This window comes from Chenopodium quinoa, unplaced genomic scaffold (assembly GCF_001683475.1).
Source record: "Chenopodium quinoa cultivar QQ74 unplaced genomic scaffold, ASM168347v1, whole genome shotgun sequence".
Classification (NCBI taxonomy): Eukaryota; Viridiplantae; Streptophyta; class Magnoliopsida; order Caryophyllales; family Amaranthaceae; genus Chenopodium; species Chenopodium quinoa.
This window is the reverse complement of record NW_018745030.1, coordinates 576,873-588,023: the sequence shown is the minus strand read 5'-3', so window position 1 is coordinate 588,023 and position 11,151 is coordinate 576,873. Positions and strand designations below refer to the sequence as shown.

The following is an 11,151-nucleotide window of genomic DNA, read 5'->3' as shown; positions in this document are numbered from 1 at the left end:
TGGGGTCCGGCTGTTGGGAAGATGAAGCTCTTGGAGCACCCGTCTAAAAAAGAAGGAAAAAGTCAGTATATACATAAACACTCCAAAAAGAGGGTGAAAGGTTCGGAGCTCACCAAGGGTGCCCCCTTCTTGGGGAGTCGGTTGAAGCTTGTTGCATAATAGAGGCCCGCAACATGGCCGCCGCAGTCTTGGAGGCGGTGATTTTGCTCATGGCGTCAGCTGCAAAAAACAAACAGCAAAGTTAATAAAAGATAAACAACAAATGTATGGAACAACAGAGTATTCGACAGGCCGACTACCTCTTGAGCACCGACTGCTGAGGCCGCAGGCGGCCAAAAAGTACTCGTCATAGAGCCACTTGAAGCTCGGGACGCAGTGCAGGGGTACTTGCTCTCGTACCCCTGAAGTAGAGTCGACCCTCGACTCTACTTTAAAGAGTCCTTTATCAAGGATCTCTTTCTTAGCCTTGGGGGGAACAGGCGGCATGCTACGGCCGCCTGCAAGAAGGGGCGGATTCCTGTTCCACCTATTAAAGCGCTTGTTCTGCTCAATGTCAGAACTCTCAATGATGAGGAAGGTGCTCCGCCAGTCATTCCACTTGTTTGCTTTACCTCTTGTCATGAGGTATCCCCTGTGGCTTGTCAATTGATATCAGCCGGTACCGCCTGTCTTAAAAGGTCCGGCTGAGATAGTTCATATGGGCGAAAGCCTCGAAGCTCGGCTCCACCTCGTGCAGTTCGCACTCGGCCACATAGCCGAGTACGTTGACCCAGGAGTTTGGGGCTAACTGCCATAACCCCAACTCATACCCATCCAAAATCCGCTGAACAGCCGGATGTAATGGGAAGCGAAGCCCTACCTTGATGGCCGCCTCGTAGCAGCCAAAGCAGGCGCTTTCATAACTGGAACCAGCCGGCCAGTCGACTGTGTCTTCTGGATCCGGCACAAACACTAGAAAGTCAGGGCCTATGGTGTGGTTTGCAATAAAGCTCTCCACTTTCTCTTGCATGGCTGTGATTCGGCCCCGAGGTACCGTGCAGTAGTAGGGGGTATTTAGCTCTCGGTAAGAGGCGGATGGTTCCGCCCAATTGTCCCCCTTCTCAACTGCGTGAGAAAGTCTCGCCTCTTGCAGGCGGCTGTTTTTCTCTTCTGTACCCAAAGAAGCATGGCCAGAAGAGCTTGACTCGGAATCGTCCTCCGACGAGTCTGAAGAGGACGACTCCTCCCCTCTCCTGGAGGGCCCGCCTCCTCTCTTTGAAAAGGAGCAGATTTGTTAACTGTTAAATGGGAAGGGGTCACTATGACTCCCCCCACAGAATTGCCGGCATCCAAGCCGCCTTGTTTCACTTCCACATCTGGCGCCTGGTCAGATGTTTCACTAAGCGGCACCCTGTGGGAGGAGCCGTCTGAATTTGAGATCCTAGCTGTCTTTTTCGTTCTGGCCATCCTGCTCTGCATAGACACAGAAACAGTTGGACTTTGTATAAAGGGAAAAGATGGGTCCGGAAAAGGGCAGGCGGCACTCCTAGTCCTAGATTCAGCCGTCCCCGGTGACCGGCTGATCACTAACCTAGGTCGTGTCGTGTGCTTCCGTGGTGCCATTTCAGAAAATAAAAAAGAAAATTAAGAGTAAGAGAACTGAGTTACCTGAACGAGTGACGGTTGATGAAGTTCTGGAAATCCGGTGCAGTCGGCTTGTCAGAACAGGCGGTAGGCAGAAAAGGTCCAAAATGTCAGAGCAAGTTCAAGGGTCCGAATGTTCTCAAAAAGTTCTCAAAGTGTGAAAATGACTCAAGACAACTCTCCCTTATATAGGCGAAGTGAGAAGGCAAAGGGTCACTTTCAGAATTCAAAATTTGGGCGGGAAAATCTCTCGTCCTTTCGCCGACTGACACCTGTAGCAGGCCCTCGCCTGTTACAGTGCGACACCTGTCACAGGTAACACGTGACCAATCACGTGCCACCTGTGAGGGGCAAATGATTAGGGGATTTTGCTCCCACCAATCGGAATGCGCCACGTGGACCAATCAGGTCCTGCCAAGTGTCCCCCAGTTGGAACAGCCAGGGCTTCCCACGTGGCACGCGCTTATTCGTCCACCTTGGACCTGTTATGTCAAGACATGTGGCATACTCCATGCCTAATGGAGAAACCGGCCACCCAGGTCCAACTTCCGAGGGAAGCCCAATCGGCCCTAGGCTTACCTAAACCTAGGATGGGCACGTTTTCCAAGGTTATAAATACCTCCCTTAATCCTCATTAAGGGGGATTACAAAAAAAACACAGAAACATTACGGAAAAAACACATTAATTACACACAGTAATAACCGGCTGATCTCGCTAACAAAGCAGATTACCTACGTTAATCACTCTCACCTAGAGAGACCTTATCACTTTAATTTCCGCATTAATTACTCCTTAATCAAGTACTAACTTGACCGTTGGAGGCGGAGCTCCCAGGAGTCTCCGTTATTTTGCAGGTACAGGCGTCCGGTTCCAGTCTCGGAATTGTAACTCTCCCGCAGGACATCAGAAAACCCCGAAACAAAGGGTATTTTAGTAAAAACAAAATTAATCGATGAAGAAGTGTTTTCTCACTACATAGTACTATAGAAGTATAGATAATGTTTCGCTTAAACATAAGGTTTGAGTTAATTGGTGAGTCCACGTGGAGTCTTGACTCAAGACTCGCGTTTTTTTTTTTTTTTGAAGGAAGACTCAAGACTCACGTACAAGACTATAAAATTTTTTGCAATAAAGTGGTGCAAGACTATAGGGAGGATGAAGATGTGTTTTGGATTCTAAAACTCAATTTAAGACTCTACAAATTTACAAAAAGCAATATGACTTTTTATTGTCGGCCAATAAAGAGCTGCCAACTTTTTTTTTTTAATATGCATCACTTTTACAATTGCACTATTCACATACCATGAGTTGATTAAATTTTTTCACCTCTTAAAAATAAATAAATGTTATTATATAATATATCATTAGAACTGTCATACTGTCTAGTTTAATAATGTAATTTTGTTATAATCTTTACTAATGCACAATTAAAGATATTAATTGTCAAAGTAATGTCTCGGCAAATGTGCCGGTCAAATTGATGCATATATATATATAAAAAGAGGGAGTAGTTATATATATAGTGAATAATCTGGAGTGCGTCTTAGAATAAAGTGTTATAAGTGGAGAAAGTCTTGTATGAGTCTTATAATTAAAAATTAATTTAAGCTTAGTGGAAAGCTGACGTGGTAGCGTCTGAATCAAGAGTCTCGGTCTGGGGATAAACTTACCCTAAAAGATGTCAATAATGTTACGAGTAATATTATGTTTGAATTCTAATTTTTTTAAAAAAAAAAATATTTTGCATAACTTTTACTATTAAACTTGTTTGACGTCATGGTACTATGTCATACATGGGTAGTGTACAAATTAGATTGAGTGATGCCGTCAAAAATACAATAAATTGCATCATTGAGTGAATCTAGAAGGTTTGTATAGTACAGTATAGAGCTGATCAAGTCTAGCCCGGCCTGACCCGACCCGAAATTTGACCAGGTTTGGGCAGTAATATAATATTAGGCCCGAATTTCGGGTTTGGGCAAAGGAATGGAGGCCCGATTTGTTTTGGACGGGTCTGGGCAACAGGTCTGGCCCGACCCGGCCCGAATTTGCCACATGTTCACATTTTCACAATTTCACATACCTGTTAACTTATCAACTATCAAGTAATAAAAAAAAAACCCTACTTCTTTATTTTCTTACTCTAGCAGCCGTCACCCTTCTTCTCCATCTTCTTACTTTCTTTTTCATTTCCTCCTTCTTCCTAGTCAATTATCAAGGAAAATACATTAACTAATTATCAAAAAAAGGCTAACAATTATTGTGGATCTATACCAGGTAATTGCATTGCTTACAATTTCGTTTTTTTTTTTCTTAATTTTCGACCACTTGCTCTGTTAATTTGGTTATTTTTGAAATCTTGCTGCTGTTTTTTTTTTTTTTTTTTACAAAATTGGTACTACTATTAGACAATTAGTGTTATAATGTTATTTAATTGTTGTTTCATTTTGTCCTTTTTTTTTTGTTGCTACTATTTTTATAATTTTCCATGGCAAGTAATACATTACTTACAATTTCATTTCGTACAATGTCGTTTTTTTTTTACAATTAGTGTTATAATTTTCAATTATGCTTACTGCTTAGTTGTAGATTTTTTTTTTCTTTTTGTTGCTACTTTTTTTTATAATTTTATTTGATGTTTTATCATATTTAAAGTTTCTGTTTTTGTTTCTTTTCTTTAGTGTGTTTGGCAGATTGTATTTTACAATCATGGTTAAGTCCACGGCAAGTAAAAAACGAGAAATTAATGATGATGATGTTGGAGTTAAAGAAGAGGAAGATGCTAGTGTGCGTGATGGTCGATCGACAGTTTGGAATGATATGGAGAAGCTTGAAACTTCAGTCAAGAATGAAACCAAAGCCAAATGTAAGCATTGTAAACAAATTTTTAGTGCCAAATCTACCAATGGAACTTCCCATTGAAGAAGACATCTTAATAAATGTGTTGCAAAAAATAATGCTTCTATTACAAAATTTTTGCTTGGTGCTGATTGTAGTTATGGAGGTCAAACCATGTCTTTAAAACATCCTAAATTGATCCCGATGAACTTAGAAAAGCCATTTGTATGTTTATTGTTGCTGGAGCTCATTCGTTTGCAACTATTGAAGAATCTGGTTTTAAACACATGCTTTCAATTGCTTGTCCTAGCTATAAAGTATTGAGTAGACACACATTAAGAAGAGATGCATTAAAGTATTAAGAAGAGGAAAGAAAACTTGTTGAATGTGATTTGCAAAATGCTTGTGGTAGAATTTGTTTTACTTCGGATAATTGGAGAAACGATAGTACACAGGATGAGTATATTTGCATAACCGCCCGTTGGATTGATGTTAATTGGAAGTTGCAAAAAAGAATTATTAGATTTGGTGCATTAACACATCCTTTTGATGGGATTAGTATAGCCGAGGATGTTTCTCTTTGTTTGGCTAAATGGAAAATTGATGGAAAAGTAGGGTCATTTACGTTGGATAATGCATCCTACAATAACACTATGGCTAATCAAATTAAGAGACAACTTGTGAGGAATGGAAAGGAGCTTTTGTTTTCCGGTGAATATTTCCAAATTCGTTGTTGTTGTCATATCATAAACTTGATTGTGCAAGATGGTCTTAAGCTCATTGATAGTGTGGTGGATAAGATTAGAGCAATTGGTAAGCATCTTAGGTACTCCATTCCAAAGAAGAAAAAGTTTTATGAAATTGCACAACAAACTTATCATTTGGATCCTAAAAAAAGAATTCGAGGTGATTGTTGTGTTAGGTGGAATTCAACTTACTTGATGCTTGATCGTGCTCTTTATTTTAGCGCGGCAATTGATCATGTAGTAGAAAAGGATAGTGGGATAAAAATGTATCTTATTGATGATGATGAATGGAATAAAGTGTCGGTGATTCATGACTTTTTGAAGCTTTTTTATGATGTCACAAATGAATTCTCTTCTTATAAAACCCCAACTGCAAACATTTATTTCAAGGGAGTTTGGGATATTCAATGCATGTTACTTGAAGCTGCAAATGGGCCACATTCATTTTTAATTAACATGGTGAAAGCAATGTAAAAGAAATTTGACAAGTATTGGTCAGATTATCATACTTTGTTGTCTTGTGCATGTGTTTTGGATCCTCGTTACAAGTTGAAATTTGTTGAATATTATTCTTTCATTACTCTTTATGGAGGTGAAATGTATGTTATGCAATTCACTTAAGGAGTATAGAGGTGTTGATGGTGGGGGTGTTGGTGAAAGTGGTGAGGTTAGTCATGGTAATAGAGCGCCACGTGATTCTTTTCCTTTTGGTAATGATAGGATGACTAATTTTGGTTCCTGGATGAGTAGTCAACAACATCACGTGGAGGATAAAGCTCAACTTGATCTCTATTTGGAAGAAAAGAATGTTGATTATAATTCCAAAATTGATGTGTTGGGTTGGTGGAAAAATAATGGGGCACATCGATATCCACAACTTGCGGCATTGGCTCGTGATATATTAGCCATTCCTATTTCTTCCGTTCCTTCCGAGTCGGCTTTTAGTATGGGTAAGAAGCTAATTAATCCATGGAGAGCTTCACTAAATTCCATGACAATTGAATCTCTTGCTTGCTATGAGGATTGTCTTCATGCAAAAGGCTTCTCTTTAGGTGATGTTTTGTTTCTTTTTAATGTTATTGTATTTTTCTTATTATTGAACATTCAACTAACCTTTATATATTTTTTTTTCTATTTTTTCAAGGTGGGTCAAATATTTTCTCAACTCAAGATGCTAATTATGAAGATGAGCAACACAAAGTTCATATTGACACAGTTCAAATTGACTAGTTTTATAATGAAATTTTAGTGTTGTATAATTTTCAATATTGTTTGTTTGGACATTTTTTTATTTTGTTTGTAAACTACTAAACTTAAACTTTGTTGGATATTGGATTGAATCATTGTAGTATAGTACTCATTGTTTATTTTTATTAATTTAGTTGAAATTGTTTAGTTTAATGTTTTATGCAAAAAATAAACTCTAAATACTAAAAAGTAATAAATTTTGGAGTTTATATAGGCAGGCCCAAAATGGCCCGACTAATACGGGTTTGGGCAGCAGTGTCCTGGCCCGATTCCTGGCCCGGCCCGACAATTTGGGCAGAAAACATATGCTCTGGCCCTGCCTAAACTCGGCCCGGCCCGACATTTGATCAGCTCTAGTACAGTACGAGTAATATTATAGAAAGATGCACTACCTTTTAACCCCCCCCCCAAAAAAAAAGAGCTAGACGTTTCTATCCCCCCCAAAAAATAAAAAAAATAAACAAATAGAGATAAAATACGAAGTATAAATAAAACAAAACGTCACACAGAGTTACGGAGTACTCTACCTTTTAATATCCCCTTTATATATATACAAAAAAAATACTTTACCTTTTAATCTTCTCCTTTTTTCTCATCTACACCCACTACCTGTTAAAACCCTCCTCCTCAAAATTCTCTCACAATTTTGATTTGTCCATTTATTCAGGCGCTGATTAAACAACGGTGGTCGACCTCCAGTTGCGGACTTCCTAAAAGGCGGTCAATAGTTTGCCCTTTTAGATCGTTAGGCAAAATCTCTACTTCAGGTATACAACTACAACTTAAGGCAATTATTGGACCAAAGTAGACCCAGATCTAGAGTATTGTTAGTTGTTCTGTCCTTAAAATTAAACCTCAATTAAGCTACTTTTTTTTTTTTTTTTTTTTTTTTTTTTTTTTTTTTTTTTCCGAGGCAAAGCTACTTGTTTCAATTGCTGAATATTAATTTTTTATCTTAATTTTATTGTTTGTAAGTTACAGTATTTGGTTTAGGTAGAAATTCAATCTGTACTATGAACTGGCTAAATTACTAGGCCTTTTACTCTTTTTGTAAAAACTCCTTTCGTATTTTTTTCTATGATTTAATTTAAAGAAACATTTAATTGATGCATGTCTTTTAGAATTTTGGTTAGTATTGTAAATGTCGTTTGCATTTTTGTTTAAAGAATCTGAATTTTTTTAAAATAAGATTGTTTGTTTTAAAAAAAATTATATGGTTTTGTTGTCGATCTAAACTTCAAATTTTGTATTTAGGCTTTTTTTTTTTAATATATTTTGATGCATGTTATTTATTTTAATTACACATATGCTTTGGTTATTAGTTGATTAGGCACAATATATGTAAGGATCTTGTATCTGTTCAATTCGCTATCCATTACGTCATTAACATATATTTTTAAAATTATATGGTTTAGTTCTCGATCTAAACTTCAACTTTTGTATTTAGGCCTTTTTTAATATATATTTTGATGCATGTTATTTATTTTAATTTTACATATGTTTTGGTTATTAGTTAATTAGGCTCAATATATGTAAGGATCTTGTATCTGTTTAATTCGCTGCCCATTACGCCATTAATATATATATTTAAATTTATATGGTTTAGTTCTCGATCTAAACTTCAATTTTTGTATTTAGGCTTTTTCCTTTTTTTTTTTAATATATTTTGATGCATGTTATTTAATTTAATTATCCATATGCTTTGGTTATTAGTTGATTAGGCTCTGTATAGAAAAAATTAGTAATATATGTAAGGATCTTGTATCTGTTTAATTCGCTACCCATTGGAAATAAATACCTTGCCTTGAGTAAACAAGTTAATCCCCAGACCATTATTATACTTCTGTGTCTTGGATTTCAAGGTTTAACTTGTAGCCATTCTAAAAAATTCTGAAACTTGCTACATTAAGTCACTAATATATGTATATTTAGATTACTTAAGAAGAATATTTCTGTACATGTGATGGAACACTGTCAATATAAGTCTTATACATTCGTTGTGCATGATAACTGAGTTAGGAGAGGATTTGGTTCACTTAATGCACGCATGGACCAAGTTAGAGGTAATTTAGAGTGTACCATGTTTGAACCAAATTATGAAGTTTGTTGGACCTCTATGTGTATGTATCTGTAACAGAATGTGAATGTTGGGCACTGAATATTTTGTTATTGATGAAAAATGGTAGTTATCTAGGACTTATTTGTTTGAGTTTTGTTAGAAATTCTGCTGTGTATTCAATGCATACTGATGGCTATTATTGTGTTTAAGTAATCCATTATGTATATGTATATATGTATATATATGTATATACATATATATATATATAGGAAAAATTGCCGGGAATAATCCGACCTTTGGCTCATCCGCCCAAAATAATCCCACCTTTCGATTATTTTTAAATAATCCGACCTTTATACCTATTCCGCTCCCAATGGTCCCAACCGGTCAACTAACTTGTTATAACAAGTCACCTGACACGTGTCAGCCTATGAATGGTAAAACAAATAAAATAAAAATTTTAAAAAGTATAATTTTTTTTAAGGAAAAAAGTTTAAAAAAAAAATTAATTGATTATGTGAAAAAGCCCCCACCAGCGTAAACCACCTCCCCGCCGCCCATACCTGCCGGCCCAGATGCCAGCCACTCCTGCCCAGCAGCTCTGAGCACCCAGACCCCCTCCCCAAACGCCGACACCCCCCATCATCCTCCACCGAACAACCAACCCCGGCCCTCCCACCGTAAAAATTTCGGCCCCTTCTCCATTAAAACCACCCCTCAATCCACGAAAATCCATTAATACCATCCCTAAACCCTCGAAAACCTCATCTCCGCCCCGATCCCGACGCCCCTCCCCTTCCCCCGTTCTGATTTTGGCAGATTTCCCCTTCCCCCATCTTGATTCCGGCCTCCCACCCTTTTCTCCGGCTCGAGTTCGGCCTTCCCATATTCCCCCGCTACGATTTCGGCCTCCCTCACTTTCCCCTGCCTTGATTTCAGCTGCCCAGACCACCTACAATAGCCAGACGACGACCTGAGCTTCGATTTGATAGTTGGGGATGGTGGAGCAGGTAGATGGGGCTGGTGGACGACGATGATGCGGTGGCTGGGACTTGTGGAGGAGGCGGCTGGCTTGCTGCCAATTTTTTTTTTTCAATTTTTTTAATTTAAAATTGTAAAGAAATTGTATGGTGACACGTGTTCTAAAACCAAAAAAAAAAAAATAATTACCTTTTTTACAGGTAACCGGTCACTTAGGACCATTGGGAGCGGATTGGGTATAAAGGTCGGATTATTTAAAAATAATCGAAAGGTGGGATTATTTTGGGCGGATGAGCCAAAGGTCGGATTATTCCTGGCAATTTTTCCTATTATATATATATATGTGTATATACATATATATGTATATACATATATATGTATATACATACATATATATATATATATATATATATATATATATATATATATATATATATATATATATATATATATATATATATATATATTCAAGCGATGGTAACGACTCTGATTGGAGTTCTAGTGATGGTGATGGCTCTGAGGAGGCCCGGAGTTTATAGCAACTTGTACGCAACCCTACAGTAAAGTAGGAAGATTAGTAAGGTTTATATATATATATATATATATATATATATATATTTTGTCAATGCGTCTAATTATGGGTGTTTTGAAGCTGATATTCATTTATATAGTTTGGTACACAAACTTATAACTGATTAAGTACCCTCCCCCCTTCCCCCCCCCCCCCCCCCCCCCCATGATCCCCCAGAGTAAAAGAATTACATTGAGTAGCTTCATCATGAACATAAAGTAGAGTAAGGCATGTGGTGTTTGATTAGTTGCTATTATGATAATGTTAAATTGATTACTCTTGTCTACGTCTAAGTTAGTTTCTTTTACTTTGTTATTGTTTTGCCTTGATTACTCTCATGCATACATACACATTACATTCCTATACAATCATTTTTGTAGAATGTGCCGTTGGGATTTGCAAGGTCCCATTTGAGCTCCTTGGGGCCTGATAACTAAAGTTCATGTTTGGATGGATAAAAAGTACCCGTCATGTCTCTATGTTAAAAGGACCAAAAGTCACTAGATTAGACTGTGCAACATAAGGGATGGAATATAAAAGATGTGTCGGGAACAGAAGATTAAGAAGGGGACTAAAGTGGTGGTGCAGATGATTAAAAAATCTCCTCCCGTTTTCAAAGTGACAGATTATCAGACTTTGTGTAAAACATCAGCTAGCGTTTCGGTATCATTTCTAGCAAGCTAACTTCTGATGTGTCTATTCTACAACTTTTTGTGTGTAATTGCTTAAGCTTCTCTTTTGGTTCTCAACTAATGACTATCCAACCTCTAATAGGAACTTCTCTTTAACAATTTAGCCACATTGAACTTGCTAAGTGGCCTTTTGTATTTATGGTGATAGCCAACCACTTTTTATTATACTTAACTATAATTACTATTGCCTAAAAATCAGCTTGTTTCTCAATAACATATGCAAAAAAGGTAAATAGTCATTACATTATACGTAATTAATAAACAGTTGAATCCGGGTTTAACACTTGACTCTATGACTCTATAAATACATGAATATAAGTAAATTTTTCTGTCATATAAAGTCAGTTACACATACTACTTTCAGTGTATGTACGCTTTAATAAAAAATAGTG

General features: G+C 37.3%; 2 long non-coding RNA genes across 2 annotated transcripts; both read left to right on the top strand.

Annotated features, from left to right (window-relative positions):
- The first annotated feature begins 3,733 nt into the window (after nucleotides 1-3,733).
- On the top strand, nucleotides 3,734-4,680 carry LOC110709123. Its single transcript, XR_002508850.1, has 2 exons — nucleotides 3,734-3,901; nucleotides 4,306-4,680. It is a non-coding gene; the product is annotated as an uncharacterized LOC110709123 (long non-coding RNA).
- Nucleotides 4,681-6,890: 2,210 nt separating this feature from the next.
- LOC110709124 lies at nucleotides 6,891-10,948 on the top strand. The gene is made up of 2 exons (XR_002508851.1): nucleotides 6,891-7,223; nucleotides 10,448-10,948. It is a non-coding gene; the product is annotated as an uncharacterized LOC110709124 (long non-coding RNA).
- The last annotated feature ends 203 nt before the right edge of the window (nucleotides 10,949-11,151 follow it).